General features: G+C 39.6%; 1 long non-coding RNA gene and 3 gene segments (V, D, J or C); all 4 read right to left on the minus strand.

Moving 5' to 3' along the window:
- LOC122970148 overlaps window positions 1-6,735 on the minus strand; it is a 13,119-nt gene extending 6,384 nt beyond the window's left edge. Inside the window, exons 1-3 of the long non-coding RNA XR_006399155.1 lie at window positions 6,584-6,735; window positions 4,548-4,556; window positions 3,446-3,451 (exon numbers count right to left, since the gene is read on the minus strand). This is a non-coding gene — a long non-coding RNA (uncharacterized LOC122970148). The remainder of the gene's footprint in view (window positions 1-3,445; window positions 3,452-4,547; window positions 4,557-6,583) is intronic.
- LOC122970078 overlaps window positions 1-19,643 on the minus strand; it is a 916,362-nt gene that overhangs the window by 584,221 nt on the left and 312,498 nt on the right.
- The window catches only part of LOC122970080, an 891,879-nt gene that overhangs the window by 544,150 nt on the left and 328,086 nt on the right, over window positions 1-19,643 (minus strand).
- LOC122970079 overlaps window positions 1-19,643 on the minus strand; it is an 808,187-nt gene that overhangs the window by 473,925 nt on the left and 314,619 nt on the right.

Below are 19,643 nucleotides of genomic sequence, written 5' to 3' on the forward strand. Positions count from 1 at the left end.
GAAAGAGACAAATAGATGTCGGTGAGCGAGGAGGGCGAGAGACACACAGAATGATAACGAGCCAACGATACCTGCGAGACACACACACACACACACACACACACACACACACACAGGGACGGGGACGGTAACGGAAACAGAAGGCCAGATTTGAAAAGAAATTTTAAAGACACGTTTGTTGAGCGACGGCGCTGTAAATCCTCCCCAGACGGCGTCAGATGCTATCAGGAGCTCAGATCTCTCGTCAGCGGCGTTTTTTTTTTGTCTCAGCGTGACTTCAGTTTGTTTAACCTACATGATGCCAACAGTCATACATCACACACCCCCCCCCCCCCCCCGACCTGTCCTCCTCCGCTCCGCATGTGTAGGAGGAGGAGGAGGAGGAGGAGCGTTCATCATGTCTTACACGTCGGATGACATTAGTTAGAAACTCCGTCACCGCCGTTTGAAACGCTACGGATGTGGCTGCTGACACGGCGGGAGAGAATGAGCCGTCACAGCGGGAGGGGGGGGGGGGTGATGTCAGGGCCTCGCGCTTTTATGTCGTAATTAAAGCGTTTGTGGGGGGAAACCTTTTTACGAAGAGAGATGTGTGAGAGATGACTGGCGGCGCAGAGGGAGATAAAATGGTGGTTTTTAATTGGAGGATGTGTCTCCAACAGGACGGATGACATCAAATCATAAAGTGCAAAAGAGTCTAATCGTTGTTGTTTTTCCATAAATAAGACAGAACAGGTGAGATTTAAAAGCCTGCAAGCTTTAATCTAATTTAAACAATTAGATTATATAAAAATGTTAAATGTTAAAGATCAGAAACATGTTTTTTTTCTACAACAGAGAACCGAAGTCAAACTGAAGCTCGTTAACAGTCTCATTAACATTTGTGACTCTGCTAATTAGTAGAAATGCAGCCTTGGAACAGAAGCTTTCACAACAGTATGTCGTGTGTCTCGTTTCATATGTTCACATCTAGTATTGTTGTTTATTCAATATTTATGTGTTTTAGCAGCTTTTAATGAACATCGTTTCCCATGAGTCTTAGAGGTTTGTGGGCTAAACTTAATTTAATTACTGTTTCTACACCTATTAATTGATTTTATTTTATCATTATTTTACTCCTGTGCTGCATTATATTGTCCTATTATTACTATTATTGTGCATCTTCTATTGTTACTATGCACCTCTTTGTTCCGCTTTGCTTGTTTTATCTGCCTTGTTGGTTTTATTTGCCTTTGTAAAGCACTTTGTAACATTGTTAAGAAAAGTGCTATATCAATAAAGTTTATTATTATTATTATAAACGTCACGGCTCGACAGAGGAGACGAGTCCGTGTGTGAGCGGAGGGTTCAGACGTGTTTGTAATAACAGCAGGACAGTGATGCAGGAGGAGTCTAAACGCTGCCCGGCTCCTGCTTCTTTTAATGGAAACTGTATGAAAACATATTTTAACTTCATTAAAATCACAAAGGTTTAAATTTCTGATGCTGTGATGGAGCCGAGCGGTCTGAGAATATGGGAAGTAAACTCCAGGAACACGATGTGAAAGGAGGAATAGCCGAGTAGTTCCTGCATGTAACCGTAATGTCACGGGTTCGATTCCAGCCTGGGACCTTTGTGGCATGTTCCATCTCTCTCTCTCCTTGTTTCCTGCCTGTCAGATAAAGGTGGAAATGACAAACAAACATCTTAAAAACAAAAGAAAGACTAATGAAAGAAACGCTGAATGACAGATTGTGTTGACTTTCAGAAGCTAGACAGGAAGTGACGTCGTGACTTCGACTCTCTATAGATCTTGGTTGAGCTTTTTTTTTTTTTTTTTCGCCCATACAGCTTTTAACATGAGTACAGGCTAATAGAAGATGTGTTATAACATCTGTTCAGAGTCCAGATGTTTCAGAGACAGGAGCTAAAACGGCCTGTTTCAGACAGAGGCTGAACTGAGGGGCTGCATAAAGGACCAGTAGAAGATAAATAAGGAGTTTTTAACTGGAAATCATGCAAAGATATTCCAGTAGAGCCCCAGAATATAAATATAGAGCTGGAAATGTGCAGAATATTTGTCCTTTAATAATATCTTCAGTGTTTCTCAACATAGAAACAAAGGAGTCTGATAAATACATATTAAAGGTTAACGTTGGCCACCAGCTTTAATTATTTTAACCTCGTTTCTAAGAAATCACATCAGCTCGGTATGATGGATGACTCTACTACGATACCCATGAGGCTCGGCTGCTGTTGCTATGGAGATGAAGTCCTTCGAAATTGAGCAACTTTTCACAGTTGTGTCCTTGATTCATTATATTGTTCATTTAGAAGAAAAAAAAAAGCATCAACACAAACAAACAAACCGTTCAAAGACACGAGCTGATGAGCCGAAGTCTTTGAAACGGTCGAGAGGATGAAACCGTTGCTTTCACAGCGACCTGAACGTAACTCACTGCTTCACTAACTGTGACTAATGACAGTCAGAGGGGACGTCTCCCCCGTCTGGACTTTATATTTAGTCGTGGAGGTTTTCAGTCACAGATGGTTCGTGTCTCTGATGAACAGCAGAGTTTAAATAGGACACGACATGAGGTTAATATCTGAAAATATATCAGTTATAATATAATGTCTGCTCTCCGCAGCTGTAAAAACATCCAGAATAAAGCAAATTAACTATTGATTTATAGATTATTCTAAATGAAGGATTAGATCATTTAAAGCTGGCTCTGCTTTTCCTCTTTTATCGACTAAAAGACAAACAAATAAAGATTTGATATTCTGTTTTCAGTTATGTTTTAATTTTTCATTATTTAATCTTTTTCATAGTCGACCCAAATGCCTCAAAATAACCTTAAAAACATCATAATAAAACTAAACTAACAACTTGTTTTGTAGGAAAACAAATTAAACATATTGAACATATATAGTGAACATTTTATTGATAAGTTTATTGAAAATATTCCTCGATTTATGTTCATTAAGGACGCAGGAATATATTGATAAAGAGGTTGATTTAAAAAACTTTACATTTCTCTCTAAACTTGCTGTAAATAAGTTTAAATATAAATATAAACAGGAGACATGAACGAAAAACAAACAAGAAAAACAAAGGATTTAAAATTAAAATGAGAGCAGAATGAAAATAAGTTAAATCATTAAAAAAGAAACATGCTTGTTGAATATGAATAATTTTTAATTATAACAAATACAAACCTAAATTCTCTCACAAAAATGACTTAATGTTTGAGTGGATGATGAAACGAAGGATCAACATCTTCATTCTACTGTATATAAATATTAAATTATAAGATTATTATTATACAGAGAATTATCAGAGACTCTGCAGCTTTATAGTGAGTTTCAGCTCATTGTTTATCTGTCCGGCTGCAACTTTACTGTTCTGGTTCACTCTCAGCGTCTCATAGTGTCGTTTTCAGAGTAAAAGCTGTAAAAAGCCACTGAACACTACCTGCTAACAGACCCAGTTAGCTGTAGACTAGCTGGTGAACATAGTGGAGCATTTAGCAGCTAAAGAGCCAGATATTTCCCTCAGGAGTTGGTGGAGACCAAAAACAGAGCTAAAAGAGAGTGAATATTGGACTCACATTCACCAGGTGGACAGAAACACGACTCCACATGAATGATAATGTTGCTCCGTAACTGCTGGATGTGGAAATAAGCAACTGTTTGCTAACATGTTAGCCACAACTACTTTATAAGATGATAATATGACAGAAGTTGAGTTTACAGATTATTCTTCTGAAAATAAGTGGACAAACAACATAATGTCAAGCAGCTTTAACCAGACTGAAAGAATAAACGGACCCAGAATAGAACCCTGAGGAACGCCACAAGTAATTATTGATATTATCAATGAATGATAATGTTGCTCCGTAACTGCTGGATGTGGAAACAAGCAACTGTTTGCTAACAAGTTCAACATATTAACTTTAAAGCTGATGATGAGTCAGAGTTACTATAACAGAGTAAACTGTCCTGTTGAATATATCCCAGTCTGTTGCCCAGTGCATGCTGGGATAGGCTCCAGCCACATGTGACATCATACAGAAAAACAGGTATAGAAAATAGATGGATAGCAGACAATCATCATCATAACAAAACAACAAATGAAGTGTCTGATTCTGACCTTAATAAGAAATAAAAAGACAAATGTTACAAAGATAACAGCGTTAAAATGTGCAGCTCAGATAAGAAATACAATTACATAGTTCATGAAATATCTAAATATAGTTTGTGACATTTTTGAACTGCAGACATTAAACACACAGCTCATCTTCCATTAAACTGGATGAAAGCAGTTTATGTCAAAACACTCCTGCATGTCTGTCCTTTAATAACATTCAGACCTTTAAAAATAAAATAATAAAAACACAGCTGCCTGAAAGCACAGCTGTGACATTTTAAGAATATATCTGAAAATGTGCGATCCAGCTTCCTCCTCCGCTGCTGCCGTAATGATCAGCACAACACTCCTGGAGACGAGTGTTTTAACAAAACCAACATTTACACCCAAGTGGTTTGGCTCTTAAGAGTCAGTCACCCTGAAAACCTGCGACTTTCGGAGAATAAAGTGGACTCTTAACAGCTATTCTGGCTCGAGTAGCTCTGAGGAGTCTGACCGTGATTTACTTCTTCACTCCGTGGATTCATTTAAAACACACAACAGGTCAACTGCTGCTGCTGCTGAAGCACAAAACTCACTACAAGTTCCATCTATTCTGGTTGTTCATGTCATATATTGTCATTTGATTATTATTGACCTCATTAAACCTGCTGAGGCGTCTCTCTCTCTCTCTCTCTCTCTGTTTCCGACACTTTCAGAAGAAACGTTGCAGGGTTTCCTCTCTGCTGAGACCTTATTTATGCTCATAGTCACTGTGGTTCAGCAGCTAACAGCTGATTTAATGTGGGTCAGTTTAGTTTTTGCTCCAAAACAGAGAATAATAGTGGAAGAATGATCAGCTGTTCAAAAATGTGAATTTTAATGTAGTCCTTCAGAAATCCAACACATGCAGAAAGAAAGAAGACAAATAAACCAGTTGAGTTGTAACATCTGGTGTTGTGATGTCAAAGATTCTCTCCACCAGTACTCAGATACTTTACTGCAGTAAAAGTACCAAATACTCCATTACAAGTAAAAGTCCTGCATGAAAAAGCCCTACTACAGTAAAAGTACATAAGTATTATGATCTTGATGTAGTTAAAGTATTGCAGTAAAAGTACATAAGTATTATGAGCTTGATGTAGTTAAAGTATTGCAGTAAAAGTACATAAGTATTATGAGCTTGATGTAGTTAAAGTATTGCAGTAAAAGTACATAAGTATTATGAGCTTGATGTAGTTAAAGTATTGCAGTAAAAGTACATAAGTATTATGAGCTTGATGTAGTTAAAGTATTGCAGTAAAAGTACATAAGTATTATGAGCTTGATGTAGTTAAAGTATTGCAGTAAAAGTACATAAGTATTATGAGCTTGATGTAGTTAAAGTATTGCAGTAAAAGTAGTGGTTTGGTCCCTCTGACTGATATATTATTATATATGACATCATTAGATTATTAATAGTGAAGCATCAGTGTTAGAGCAGCATGTTACTGTTGTAGCTGCTGGAGGTGGAGCTAGTTTACACTACTTTATATACAGTTAGCTAGTTTAGTCCACTGGTTCCCAACCTAGGGGTCGGGCCCCTCCAAAGGGTCAGCAGATAAATCTGAGGGGTGGTGAGATGATTAATGGGAGAGGAAAGAAGAAAAAACAAAGTTCTGATACACAAATCTGTTTTCAGTTTTTTAGACTTTTTCTCTAATCTTTGATTTTTGCTGAAATATTGGATCATTTGAACATTTATTGAAATGAAAGCATGTGAGAAGTTTAGAGGGAAAAATCACTATTTGGTGGAGCTGTTAACAACTCATAGACATGTGAAATGTGACCCCGACTACACACTGCTTTTTATAAGACGTCAAAAGCCAAAAAGGTTGGAAACCACTGGTTTCATCTTTAACAATGTGTTGTATTTTAAAAGCTTGTTATATTATCCATTGTGTCAAATCTTCATCTGAAAAGTAACTAAAGCTGTCAAATAAATGTAGTGGAGTAGAAAGTACAATATTTCCCTCTGAAATGTAGAAAGTAGCATCACACTCTCAATCACTCAAGTAAAGTACAAGAACCTCAAAACTGTACTTGAGTAAATGTACTTAGTTACTTTCTACTACTGTGGATGATGACTACTACCAGTCAGACAGTGCAGATGGAGCATTTTAATACTCCTCACAACTTTACTGGAGCTCCACCTGATCGTCGAAACGGAGTTCACAGCGTCCGCCGGGTTCTGATGGTGTCATGTGACCTTGATAGTGTTACTGTAGAAAGTGTTACAGTAAACTGAATGTGGTTGAAACACTGCAGAGCTGCATGTTACAGCCTGTAAAACAACGCAGCAGTGGATCTAAACCTGCAGGATATCAGAAGCAGGTAGCAGCATTTGATGCTATCTGTTACATTATAAAAAGTCAAATGTAAACAGACTGAGTGAATAAATGATGACATCATGAATCATGTGACTTAAACATCACATCAGATCTGTGAGAAGCGATGATGAGGAGGCTGTAACCTTCCTCACATCAACACATGAAACTAACAGAAACGTCATATTTCCAACTTTGACTCTTTTACTGACGTCATCTCGTCATCTTCTTCTTCTGCAACCTTTTAACGGCACCCGACCGGAGAATTAATTTATCTGCTAATATTTACACAACAGGACAGAAACAAACGTTCATATCGTGCTGCCGCTGAATGAGACCAAAAAATAAAGATAAAGAATCTTCTCTGAGAATCTGTAGTTAAATATTGACGCCACTAATCATTTCCTTCAGCTGATTTTCTAGTAATTGGGTTAAACTTTGTTCTACATTTGGATGGAAACGTAGCTGCTGCCTGACGCCTCTGATAAACAGTCAGTATGTGTGTATTTTGTTCCCTCTGGGGACCCGTAGTGGGATTATTAGCTGTATTACATTATGTTCAGTGATGAGTAATCTAATCTGGGCCGATAATTTAAACAAGAACATCGAACATAAAGTCTGTAGTTTAGTGGTCAAATGAATCTTTCTCTCCTCAGATCTCAAAACCTTTAAACTGCTGTCAAGAAGATATTAGAAAAGGTTTTCAGACGTTTTGACGGCAGCTTCTTCCTGAGAAGCGACACTCGGGTTGATGACGCTACAGGTGATATTATACAATAAGTCAAACTGCATATTTCCGTCTCTGCGCCGCCTGCGTGACTCACATCACTGTAACGGAGATAAAAAAGTCGACAGAATCATTTTGTTCCTTCATGTTTCTGTATTAATGATAATTCAGGTACGTTTGTATCTCAGTAATCACAGTAATCTCAGTCGTTTCAAGCAAAGTTTTCAGAAGCACGTCTGTGCTGTGATTATGACGCATCCACTCACCTCCCTGCAGACACACACTTTTACAGCTCTTATACATCATATATTCATGTTTATATTCATGATTTCTGAGCAGTTTTTCCCCGAACAAAGAGCTTTAATGGAACAAAGTTGTAATAAAGATGACTATGAAACAAAAGTGTTGTAATATTATATCTTTATTGTTTATGTCTGACAGCCGTAAACCTCATAAACGGGATAAACAGTTTGTTATTACAAGCAGAATGAGAACTTTTCTTTGGATGCATTTGCTCCAGTTTATCATTAATTTCTTTCTGTGATACTTTTATAGTGTGACACTTCTTAAAAAACAGTTTTTTTCAGTGTGCAAGTTGCTGCTTTTAGTGATTTTCTGTCATTTATATACTGATGTTGGATGTTAAACATGGTGAATAAATGTAAAAATGTTCCCTGCAAGACAAAGCCGAGGGTCACATGTTCAAAACTCTCATATTCCAGATGTGATTCAGCTCCAACATGTACGGATGGATTTGAGAAGTTGACATTTAGAGTAAAGAAGGAGAAAAAGAAGTGAAATCCTGCTACTATAGTTTGTTTACGTAGCTGACCAATCAGAACAGAGTGGGCTCATCAGGAGGCGGGGCCTTAAAGAGACAGGAGCTAAAACGGCCTGTTTCAGACAGAGGCTGAACTGAGGGGCTGCATAAAGGACCAGTAGAAGATAAATAAGGAGTTTTTAACTGGAAATCATGTAAAGATATTCCAGTAGAGCCCCAGAATATAAATATAGAGGCTGGAAATGTGCAGAATATGTGTCTTTTAATAATATCTTCAGTGTTTCTCAACATAGAAACACAGGAGTCTGATAAATACATATTAAAGGTTAACGTTGGCCACCAGCTTTAATTATTTTAACCTCGTTTCTAAGAAATCACATCAGCTCGGTATGATGGATGACTCTACTACGATACCCATGAGGCTCGTGCATGATACGTCCTCTGAAGCAACCAAATTGAGCAAATTACTACAATCAAAAACACTACGAATACAGTCTTTCACATCAGCGTTCTTGTCTGTTCTTGTTCCCATTCAAAGTCTACATCCAGCCCAGTACAGTCCAGATGACAGGAAGTGTTCTTGTTACTCTGGGAGTTGATTTGCGTCGGTGACATTTTGAGCCATTTTGACTCAAAGCTCTTAGTGTTTTTTTTTCCATGTAAATAACAGCGAGTGAGAAACATCTGCACTTCCATCCTCCATCTCCTCCCAAACAAACAGAAACACTCTCAGCAAACACCTTCTCTCTTTATCCTCACCGCTGCTCACTTTGCTTGATGGACATCATCGTTGTCTTGCTGATGTCATGGCAACAACCGTATTTATAGAGACGTGAAAGCACCAAACCACCCTGATAGCACGATGTACAATGTACAGCCTGGCAGACAGTTTTGTGCTTGACTCTGAATACGAGCGCTGGCTTAATGGGAGGATATAATGGAGACATGAGTGCTCCTGGAAAACTGTGGGTCGAGTAGAAAAGAGCTGAAGTCACATGAGACCTGCAGCCTGTTCGGGTTTCAACTACGAACAACAACAACACGATCAGACGACTATCTGGAGACATTTTATGTCTTTGCTACCAACTAAAACTGCATGTTTGCTTTATTTCTTCCTTTACAAGCGAATGAAACTCTGACTGAACTCTGGTGTGAATCCACTTCAAACACGACGCACATAAAAGCTTCATTTTACAAGTTCTTTTAATTTTATAGGAATTTCCTGCAAATTTTCTTGTTAAGAAGTAAAAAGCTTGAGTGTTATCTTTGATTCTGAATTCAATTTTAAAAGTCCACAACGTTACAAAGACAGATTTTTATCATTTAAGAAACATTGCAAGAGTCAGACCCTTCCTTACTCTGGAAGATGCCAAGAAACTCACTCATACCTTTGTTTTCTCAAGCTTAGATTAGTGTAATGCACTTTATACTGGTTTACCAAATCAAACCATTGATCGACTGCAACTCGTTAAAAACTCAGCAGCAAGAGTTTTAACCAAAACTATGAAAAGGGAACATTTAACACCAGTATTAGCGTCATTGCGCTGGCTACCTGTAACGCTGAGGATAGATTTTAAAATTCTTTTATTTGTTTTTAAAGCCCAAAAAGCTCTCGAGCACCTTCATACCTCTCAGATTGTTTCAAACTGTTCGTTGACGTCATTTAACGCCGGCTTGTTAAATGTGCCACAAACAAAATGCAAAACGTTACGTTGAAGCAGCTTTTTGCAGCTACGCACCAAACATCTGGAACAAACTTCCTCCACATATTAGACAAGAAGCAGCTCAAAACTTATTTTTATGGTTTTGCTTTTAATTAACTTTTATTTGCCTTTTACTGTTATCAGCTTATTTACTGCCTGTTTGATCTTTTTTATCTCATGATTTTACCTCCTTTTATCCTCTGAACCTCTTTTTATCACTGTAGTTTTTTATTGTTTATTGTATTTATCTTTTAATATTATAAATGATCTTTTTTTGCCTGCTTGTTTGTTTTTACCTCTTTCTGTAAAGCACTTTGCATTTTATGTTATGACAGGTGCTATATAAATAAAGTTTATTATTATTATTATTATTATTATTATTAATTGCAGGTATTTAATGGTTTACATTTTTAGAGTGGTGCAATTCAGTACAAATAATGAGACAATAATAGCATAAAGAAGTGTCGTATTTGGGTTCATACATAAATGTTAATATGCAAAATAATTTTAATAAATTAGATTCTTGATTCTTTAACTGACAGAAAATACTTTTTATAGTTTTCAGTGTGTAGTTTTGTGTGTCAAACTCTATATTAGCATATTAGCATATTATTAGCATATTTTTTCTTAAACAGTTTATAATGAGGGAAGGTAATTTCTCATCTACAACCAGATTACGAGAGCGTCCTCCCAAGAAAAAACAACACAACAGGTCATAATGTCAGTCGTAGTTACGTCTGAGTGACAGATGATCTAACAGTCGTAGTAACTGTGAGGAGGAAGAGGATGAAGACTTTAACCCAACAGACTGTCGTCCCCTAACCTTAACCCTGTGGTTATTATTGTAGCCATGACGACGAAGGTGGCCTAACTTTAAGGAAGTAGTAACATTAACTCACACCTAGTTCCTGAATCCAACCAGGTGCTGTTGAGCAACACTGTTGTTCTCTTTTCTCCTGTTTGAAATGATCATTTAAAGTTGATTAGATTTGATTCCTTTATGTCTGTTGTTTTGCTGATAATCCACCATGAAGACAACATGACTTGTTGGGTTGGTTGTAACACACACAGTCCTCCTTCTGTGCACAAATGTATTTCAAAGTTTATCTGAAGCTAATATGAAGCTTCAGCGTCCAAATGAGTCAAATCAAGTAGATATCTTTCAACGTTACAGTCTTTTTAGTGCCAAAGTTCCTCTTTTTGTTACTATACTTCCACCTGCAGCTCAACAGGGAAACACTGTCCGAGGAAACACAAAGAGGGAATTTGATGCTAAAAAGACTGTAAATGTGTCAGATATCCACTTGATATGACTAACTCAGACTGATGAAGCTGAATAGAAGCTTCACACAGACTTTTAAATGACTGTTTGTGGATTTTATCCTCCATCACTTCCATTGAAAGCACATTTGAAGGATCTTTTAATATCCAGTATGAACAGGAGGAATGATTACAGCGAAGAAAACCTCTTTCACTGTTACTATGGACACCTGACTGCTGGTTTAAAGACAAACTGGAAACACTGTTGAACTCGTCCTTTAAAACAAACTGTTTCTTTTTAAATCTTTCCTCCCACTTGTCTCTTCTTCAGTTGTTTATTTCCTAGTTGTGCATTATGAACAAGTGTTTTCTCTCCCACTTTCCTCTTTTACACAACCCCCCCCTCCCCGCTCCCCCTGAGACTGTGTCTCTGCATCTTCTTCTTCTTTTGGTTTGTTTCCCTCCATTTTCTTCTTCTCGCCATTTTTATCGACTCCGCTCATGTCTGTGCTCGTTACACGTGTCTTGAAGAAGTTTGGATTTCCATAATCCTCTTTGTCGTCGTCTTTACTTCGACTGTTTATATGAGTTCACTGCATCACTTCTCTCTCTGTGTTTCTTTTGTAATTCATCACTCTTTAATCTCTTCACTTGTGTGGAAAACAACATTTAATGTTTTTTTGTCGGCGCTTTTTCTTCCCACTGAACACTGAAACTAATCAGCTCAGATGAAAACCTTCTATCTCAATAACAGTTTTAAAAATGATCTTCTTCTTGTCGTTACAGATCTGATCACGTCCTCTTCATCGTGGCGTCAGAGTACATCATTTCCCAGAATGCCACAGGTGTGAGCCTTCCAGGTGATCCCCGGTGACTCCGCCTCCACAACTCCACCACCAACCAGCACATCTTCTCAGAGGCGCCATGGCAACCGCATCCATTCAAAGGCAGCTGCTGCGCTGAGGACACCGAAGAGGGAGAGAAAAGAAGAAGAAGAAGAAGAAGAAGAAGAAGAAGAAGAAAAGGATTCTGGGTGTTTTTTAACAGATGTTGAGCCTCAGAGGAGCGTGGGAGTTTGTTTGATTTGGGAAAAAAAGAGGATTTTCTGTTTCCTGGATTCTTTTTGGGTGCTGTGATGCAAAAAAACAACTGAAACAAACCTCGAGCTTCGACACAGTGGATGTAACAACAACAACAACAACAACATTAAAAGATAACTTTTCTACAAGCTTCTCCAAGATGTCGACTCACAGGAGGTGACGTGCGGCTCCATCTGCCATGTAGCCGCAACAACCTGCGGAAACCTCCCAGAAACACTTCCTGTAACAAGCCGAGAGACACACACACACACACACACACACACACACACATCTGAGACCAAACACACGCTCGATAAGCTGAGCGAGGACTTCTAAAGTGCCACCAGGTTATTATCAAGCCCGGCGCTTCCTAGTTTCCTCTTTAATCTTTGCATTCTGAGTAATCATCTTTTTAATTAATGGCGACAGCGGTGTGAAATCTTCCTCACCAGCCTCCCCCCAACCCCCCCACCCACCCTCCTTCCCGCCGCCGCCGCCGCCGCCGCCGCCAGAGACACCTGAAACCAATTAGCAACAGCAGATCTAGATGGAGATTAGACGCAGGAGGAGAGATTAGATACAAACACAGAAGAGGTGAAGAAGCGAAAAAAAGGCGCCAAAAAAAGGAGAGCGAAAGAGGGAAGGGGTTAAATATCATCCCGTCAGTCATTCTGGGTAGTCGATAGGGAGGGAGGGAGGAGCAGAGGGCGGGGCGGCGGCGAGGATATGGCGAGATCAGGGCGGCGGCACACAGCAGAGATAACAACTAGCTGTGAGTCAGCAGGTAGAGTCCACGGCTGTAAGAGCCCAGAGTCTTGACTGACAGGCGCTTCAACCGCCCCCCCCTCCTCACCCACCCCCTCCTCCAGGCACTCATTGTCATTCCCCGCCACTCTCCTGCAGGCGAGTGAAAGAGGGAGAGAAGAAGAAGAAGAAGAGAAGTTGGACAGTCGCCACCATCAGGGCCAATTAAGAGAATTTGATTATATGCCTTAATCTTGGCAGTCAGGTGGAAAAGCAGACAGGAAGAGAAAGAGGAGGCAGAGCAGGTGCCACCGATACACGCCATTATCTCCCGTTCCTCTGTAATTGAGTTTGTTTCTGCCCCCGTCGTTCGCTTTCTTCATCTCTCAAACAAACCAGATCCGTCTTTTTTTTCCTGTCGTGCTCCTCGAGAGTAAAACGACGGGAGAATTAGGTGAGGAAAGACCTTTTTTTTTTTTTTTTTTTCTTGCTGCCTCACATGTTTTAATTTTTCAGTTTCTAGTTTGGTGCTGAAAGCAAACACACTTTCATCAGTGTTTAACTTCCCCCTCCATCGAAGCCACAAACACACAGAGACATGTTCTTTCACCCTTCCTCCCTCTAGATTCGTCCTCTTCCTCCTCTCCTCCCCCCCCAGTGTGGACATGTCCCATCTAGACGTCTCCCTGCAGCTTCAGAAAATCTCCATATCAAGCATGAGATAAAAGCCAAACTCGTGAGACAGCGAGGGACCGAATCTGGAGAGGACAGAGCCGAGACTGACAGTCCCCTAAAGCTTCACTTCCGCTTTTTTAAAATTCCTCTTCTCCCCGGAGCTTTTTCCCCCCCAGTGCTCCTCCTTGTGGATCGTACACCGCCGTCCATCCGTCCATCCGTCCGTCCGTCTGTCCTGGACTCCGTGGAGATTAAACTGGCTTCCATCATCCGAGGGAATCTTTTGATATCAGCTCCTGGTGTCGTCATCTTCATTCTGTGAGTAACTTTTTTTTCCTCTCCTTCTTCTGCTGAGTCTTTGGCAGATCGATGCATGTAACACTCACTGTACAATACGAAGCTCCTGCAGCACACAGGATGTTCAGTTTTTTGTTGAGTTTGACTCGTTTCTGACGTCATGCTGTGGTTTTTTGGGTCTCGGAGTGGCTGCGTTCGTGTTTGGCATCGAGGCTCTGACGATACTAACGTCCCCCTTTCAGGGCAGGTGGACTCGGAGCCAACAGGTGGATGCTGGATGATTGAGAGGGTGCGTTGAATCTATCTGCCTTTAAACCAGCAGCGGTTCTCCTCAGTGTTTCAGGTACTCGGCAGGTCGGTCGTTCCTGCGTCTCGGAGAAGTCGCTGCAGTTCTTCTTCTGTCTCTTCGTGTTAATCCCTGATTGACTCCGTGATGTTGAGATCAGGGCTCTTTGGGGGCCGAACCATCTGTTGCAGGACTCCTTGTTCCAATGATGAACTGAGACTATTAGAGCTGCATCCTGAAACACACATACTGACAAAGCAGCAACAGGGAGGAATAAACGACTGTAAGACTTTAACTAACTATGACAGAAGAAGAACAGGCATAATAATCATCTTCTCTACACTCAATGTAAACAAGTCACAAAAAACACAGAGATGACAACTGGAAATACGAACCTGGCCTCCCAGAATACATATTATTATTGTCAATATCAAAACAGCCTTCGTCTCTCAGGACGGCGTCAGGATGAAGTGACTGAGGAGGTTAAATAACAACAACATAAAGCTTCTGTTTCAGGATCAAAGAACACATTTATTAATCAGAGCAGTCACATAAGAACGTAGCACTAGCAGAGCGCTAAATAATGTTTGAATTTATGAACGGTTCTCTGTCAAAATAGAAACAGCTGTTTGCAGCTCCCACTTCTCTCTCTACACTCATGTGTGCTGTTATTATTCATGTACGAATGAAAGAAAAATACATTTGTCTCCAAACTTATTTGTTCTGCTGCTCAGAGCTTTAATAGATGCAGCACTATTTGCAAATAGATATCCAGGAGGACATCCTGGCTGACAGGACACTAATCCTGGCTTAGCATGATGCTAACAGCATATTAATACAGTGGGAAATCCCATAGAAAAATGGCAAAGCTAGCAGAGTTAACATTATACTATTTAGCTAAACAATTACTAGATGTGCACACAAAACGTCTTTATGAACCCAGAATAACTTCAGATGTAACAGGAGCATCAACAAACAAACAACATGACGTGATGAACATAACTACAGTATGTGCAGCGAGCTAAGCTACAAGCAAGCTAGCTCTGACCTTCAGGAAGGCCTGAGGAGGATGATTATTGCTCACCCACTATAAATCAAAATGTGATTGGTTAATTCACCCGTCACTCTCTAAACAAACACACGCGGCCATGGTGGCTATGACCTTCTGTCCCGGTTATGAAGTCCTAACCAATGAGCAGCCAGCTAATCTCTTCTCTGCCTAAAGACAACAACAACACAAAAATCTGATTGGATAACTTTATTTTCATGGTTTCAGGACAGTAACTCTTTCATTTCTAAAGCAAATTTGATGGAAAATGAAAAAAATGAGGCTAAAATTAGAATTAAAAGAGAAGAATTATTCAGTGAAAGAGTTTCTCTGAAGGCCTTCGGGCTTCCCCTCTGTCTTCTTCTTCTGAAGAAAGTTCTGTATGACTCCAGCTGGATGTTTGGGGTTGTTGTCATGCTGAAGAATACATTTGGGATGAATCAGATGGTGTTACATTATGGGAAAGAATCTAAACATCTAAAGTGCCTAAAACTTTTGTACAGGACTGTATGTTGCAGTGAGGAGATGCAATGTGAGAGAAGCTGGGCGACTGAACCGCAGGCTTTGGTTCAGTTTGTTTTTCTGTCTTTTTTGTAAATGGCATTGTTATCTTTGAGGTTTCTTTCACTTTCGTGACTTTTGTAAGTTGCCTAAAAGTGTTTTCAAACCTGCATTGTTCAGTTGTTTAGTTCAGTTGTCGGTTTTTCCTCTTTGGTACCATTTGTTTGGCAGTCGTACTCAACCGTACAGAGACCCTTTACAGGAAGTGGTCTTGGCTCGCTCACAAACGGATTCTGGAGCAGTTAATTTGAACGTGATCCAACCTCCATCTGACCGACTACAAGGCTGCAAGTTTGAATCTAAACTTTTGCCTGAACTTCATGTTTCTTTGGTCAGTTCTGAAGTGACTATGACCGCCTTTAGATTAGGGCGGTAACTTTCAACCGTCCACCTCAACAAGAGGTTTTACATGCCGTCCAAAGGAAACATGAAGGTACTTAAAAGAGAGAACAGTCATTATTATACAAAGGGTGGTTTGTCAAGATGTGTGTCCGGTATGTTCATTGAACTGGGAGCACAAGGTGTTTTCAAACGTGTAGTTTAGTCCGATTTAACGGGACTCTGGTTGGTTTTCCTCCTTGGAACGACTCTTTCTGACAGATCTGAACACAGCAATCATTCTCACACTGAAACAACTGTGGTGGAAAACTGTCCTTCTATGAACAGGCCAGTAATTGTGCAAAGAAAACATTCACATCTATTAGAGACAGTTCCCAAGGGAAAACGGGAGGGGAGAATCAGCAATATCATATTTTAATCTTCATATGTACTGGGAGAAATGTGGAACTGATACCTGTTAGAGAAGTGTGAGACATCATTGTTTTCTGTAGTTGAGTCATGTCTGGATTATTACCAAAGTGTAAAGATCAAGCGAGGTGGAGTTTAGCAATTAAACTCCACGTTAAGAGGGGTTATGAGAGGTATATAATTTAATGTTTTATGATTTTTCATTAGGTTCTTTATCCTGGGATCAAGGCCTCGGTTTGCTTTGTGTTGCTCTTTATGCAGAGTAAACCTGTTCACATTGAACTCTTCCAGCTTCCAGGGTATTTCTTTGAGTTGTTCTCTTTTAAAGTTTTGAGTTTAATACTAAGTTGTGGGTAGATCTCCCACAACACAACTAACCAGAGACCCTTTAGAGGAAGGGGTCTGCTCGTTTGTGGTGGGAACGTGATCCGACCTCCATATGACCGACCAAAAGGCTGCAAGTTTGAGTTTCAGCCGGAGACTGGCCGACCTGGACTAACAACCAGGTACGTTGTCGTCTAGATATCTGGACGGACCGGAGCCTCTTCAGGAGCTTCTTCCTGTGTTTACGTTCTCGCTGCCGCCCTCAGAGACATCTGTTTCATTAGGAACATCTGTGCAATCCAATGCAACGGTTCTGCTATAAATTCATACATCAATACATAATTCTGCTTTATGTTTAACATTGAGGTCGTAGTGGCTGGTGATGGTGTACTGAAGAGCTTTATTTTGAAAAGCCTTCCTGATATTTTGTCCGCTCCATTAACATAAATGAGGTAAATTGAGGAGATGTGTGATTTTGCAGGTCAAAGTTAACACCTACACCTACAGTACAGGTGAGACCATTTCTTCTAGCAGCTGACAAAGAGACATTTTGAGAATGCTGCACTTTTCTTGATGTAACACAGAGAACATTTTAGCGGCGGCAGATCACGGCGCTGTGAGTCCTTCGGGAGATAAAATTCATAGTTTCTAAATCTCGCCATCAGTTCTTTGATTGATTTCCTTTCTCCCAGGCTGCTCTTGGTTTAAGTTCATTTTTATGAAAATCAACCTGCTGAAACTTGCTGCAGAGAGATAATCCATCACAGTGAACAACATTACCTTTATGGTTTTTTTCTTTTTTAGTTTGATTTTCTCTCTCATGACTGGAATACTTTTTGGCAGAAAGCTTTCAAGTCTCGATGTCTTTGACTGTCCTTGAAAGCACCGACAAGCAAAACAAGATTTCGTATTGGCTCAAGCCCAAAACTGCAGTTTCACATGATGAAAACATTATCGTAAGTAAACAATTACAGATCAATTTTATCTCAGGCAACGTTCACATCGCTTGCAAGCTGGTTTTCAGACTGCACATATGTAGCAGTGAGATGTTGAATAAGTGGAAACTTTCATTTTAAAAACATCCATTGTATATTTAAACTATATACTATGTTCATTGTGGTATATTTTGACATTTGGACCCCTTCTCATTAAGATAACATTATGTATTCATCCGCCGTTGAAAATAGTCCCCAGCAAATTCAATGTAACCCACCTGTTTTAGGAAATCACTTTGCCCTTTTTATGAGCACATTTCCAGCACTATGCTTATTTCAGAGTATCATTTCCTGCTTCCTATGTAGTAGTTAGTACAACACACAACTTTAAAGTACAAGTACTAACCTAATAGGGATGTGCAGAGATCCCAGTATTTGTATTTGTATCTGTATTTGTTGAGGCAGCAAAATTATTTGTATTTATATTCGAATAAAAGTGGAAAGAGGCTTAAAAATCCTGTTTTTGTTTTTATTACACTTTTTAATTTTAGAATATTAAAGTGTTACAATAAGTGTTCATGAATAAATTACCTTATGAAGGAGGTCCCCACACTGGGTCTTGAACTGGAGTCTCTCAGATCATAGACGACTGCGCTGACTACTGAACTAAAACTTTACTTATCGACTCATTGCAGACAGACCTCTACCTATTTATACACCCATAACACACAGCCAGCACACTGTGTTACATGTAGTAGAACTTCAAAGGTGATTCTTGCTTTCATTTCTCATTTATCGCCTGTTTTTTACAACCCAACTTTGTGGAAAGGAGAAGGTGAACAACAGGTTATGGAGAGTCTCTTGGGACTTACCCCTGATGATTGATATGTTTTTTTTCCCCCAAAAACAAATAATTTTTAAAATATTTGTATAAAACAAATATTTGTTTGAAACCCCACTATTTGTGCTTTGCCAAATAACGTATTTGTATTCGGGCACACCCCTATAACCTATCGATGACGGCTTTGTGGGTCAGAATCTATTCAGCTGAGTTTTATTTACACTGAACACAAAAAAGGGGGAAAAATAAATGTTAATGCAGTGAAGAACTGGCCGGATATGAAGACAACTCTTCTCTTAGTAATTTTCTGTTGTCTTGTTCTTTCTATCATTTGCATGTTCTGCTGTAAAAAAAAATATAGTTTTAGTAGAAGTTAAGTGTTTTAAGATACAAGTTTAACATTAGTTTTGAATAAGACTGACTTAATTGTAACTAACTGCAGTTTCAAAGCCTCTATTGTCTTTTTTAATGTTCGTTTTAAGCCATAATTGCTCTTTTGTCTTTTATTATATTGATTTTTAAGCTTTAGTTGTGCCTCATTTATTGTAGTTTTCATATTGTAGCAGTAGTTTAACTCTGTGTCCTCACAACATGAAGACTGTGGGTTTGAATCCACTGGAAAGGATTGATGTGAATATAGTGAATATAGTGGTGCTGAACTGGTCAGTGTGTGGACTGGTAGGGGAACCAGTGTGTTATGCTGGTCATATATCATGTGAGTAGTACTATACATGCTCTACCAGACTTCTTCCACCCTTCCTCTCCTCCAGCTTTCCTCCCTCCTAAATCTCCTCCTGACTAATTCCTTCCTGCATCCCTCTTCCTCCTCCTCCTCCTCTTCCTCTCTCAGCGCGTGTCGGAGCGCGTCGTGGTGGGCGTGCAGTCAGGCGTCGTGCTCCCTGCATTCAATCTTTCATTTTTTTTTTTTTTTTTTTAATCTCTGATAATAGTACAAGCCTCGGAAGTAATGTTCCTGCGTAGGAAGAGAGAATCAATAAAGCTTTATTCAGCCTGAATGTGTGTGTGTGTGTGTGTGCATGCATATGAGCAAATATTCCTGCGAGTGTGTGTGTGTGTGTCTGTGATTTGAATTTTGATTTGAAGTAATCGGGGCGAGCTGCGTGTACAGATGAGCTCCTGCAGGATTTGATTGGTTGATT

Source organism: Thunnus albacares, chromosome 19, assembly GCF_914725855.1.
Source record: "Thunnus albacares chromosome 19, fThuAlb1.1, whole genome shotgun sequence".
In the NCBI taxonomy this organism is placed as follows: Eukaryota; Metazoa; Chordata; class Actinopteri; order Scombriformes; family Scombridae; genus Thunnus; species Thunnus albacares.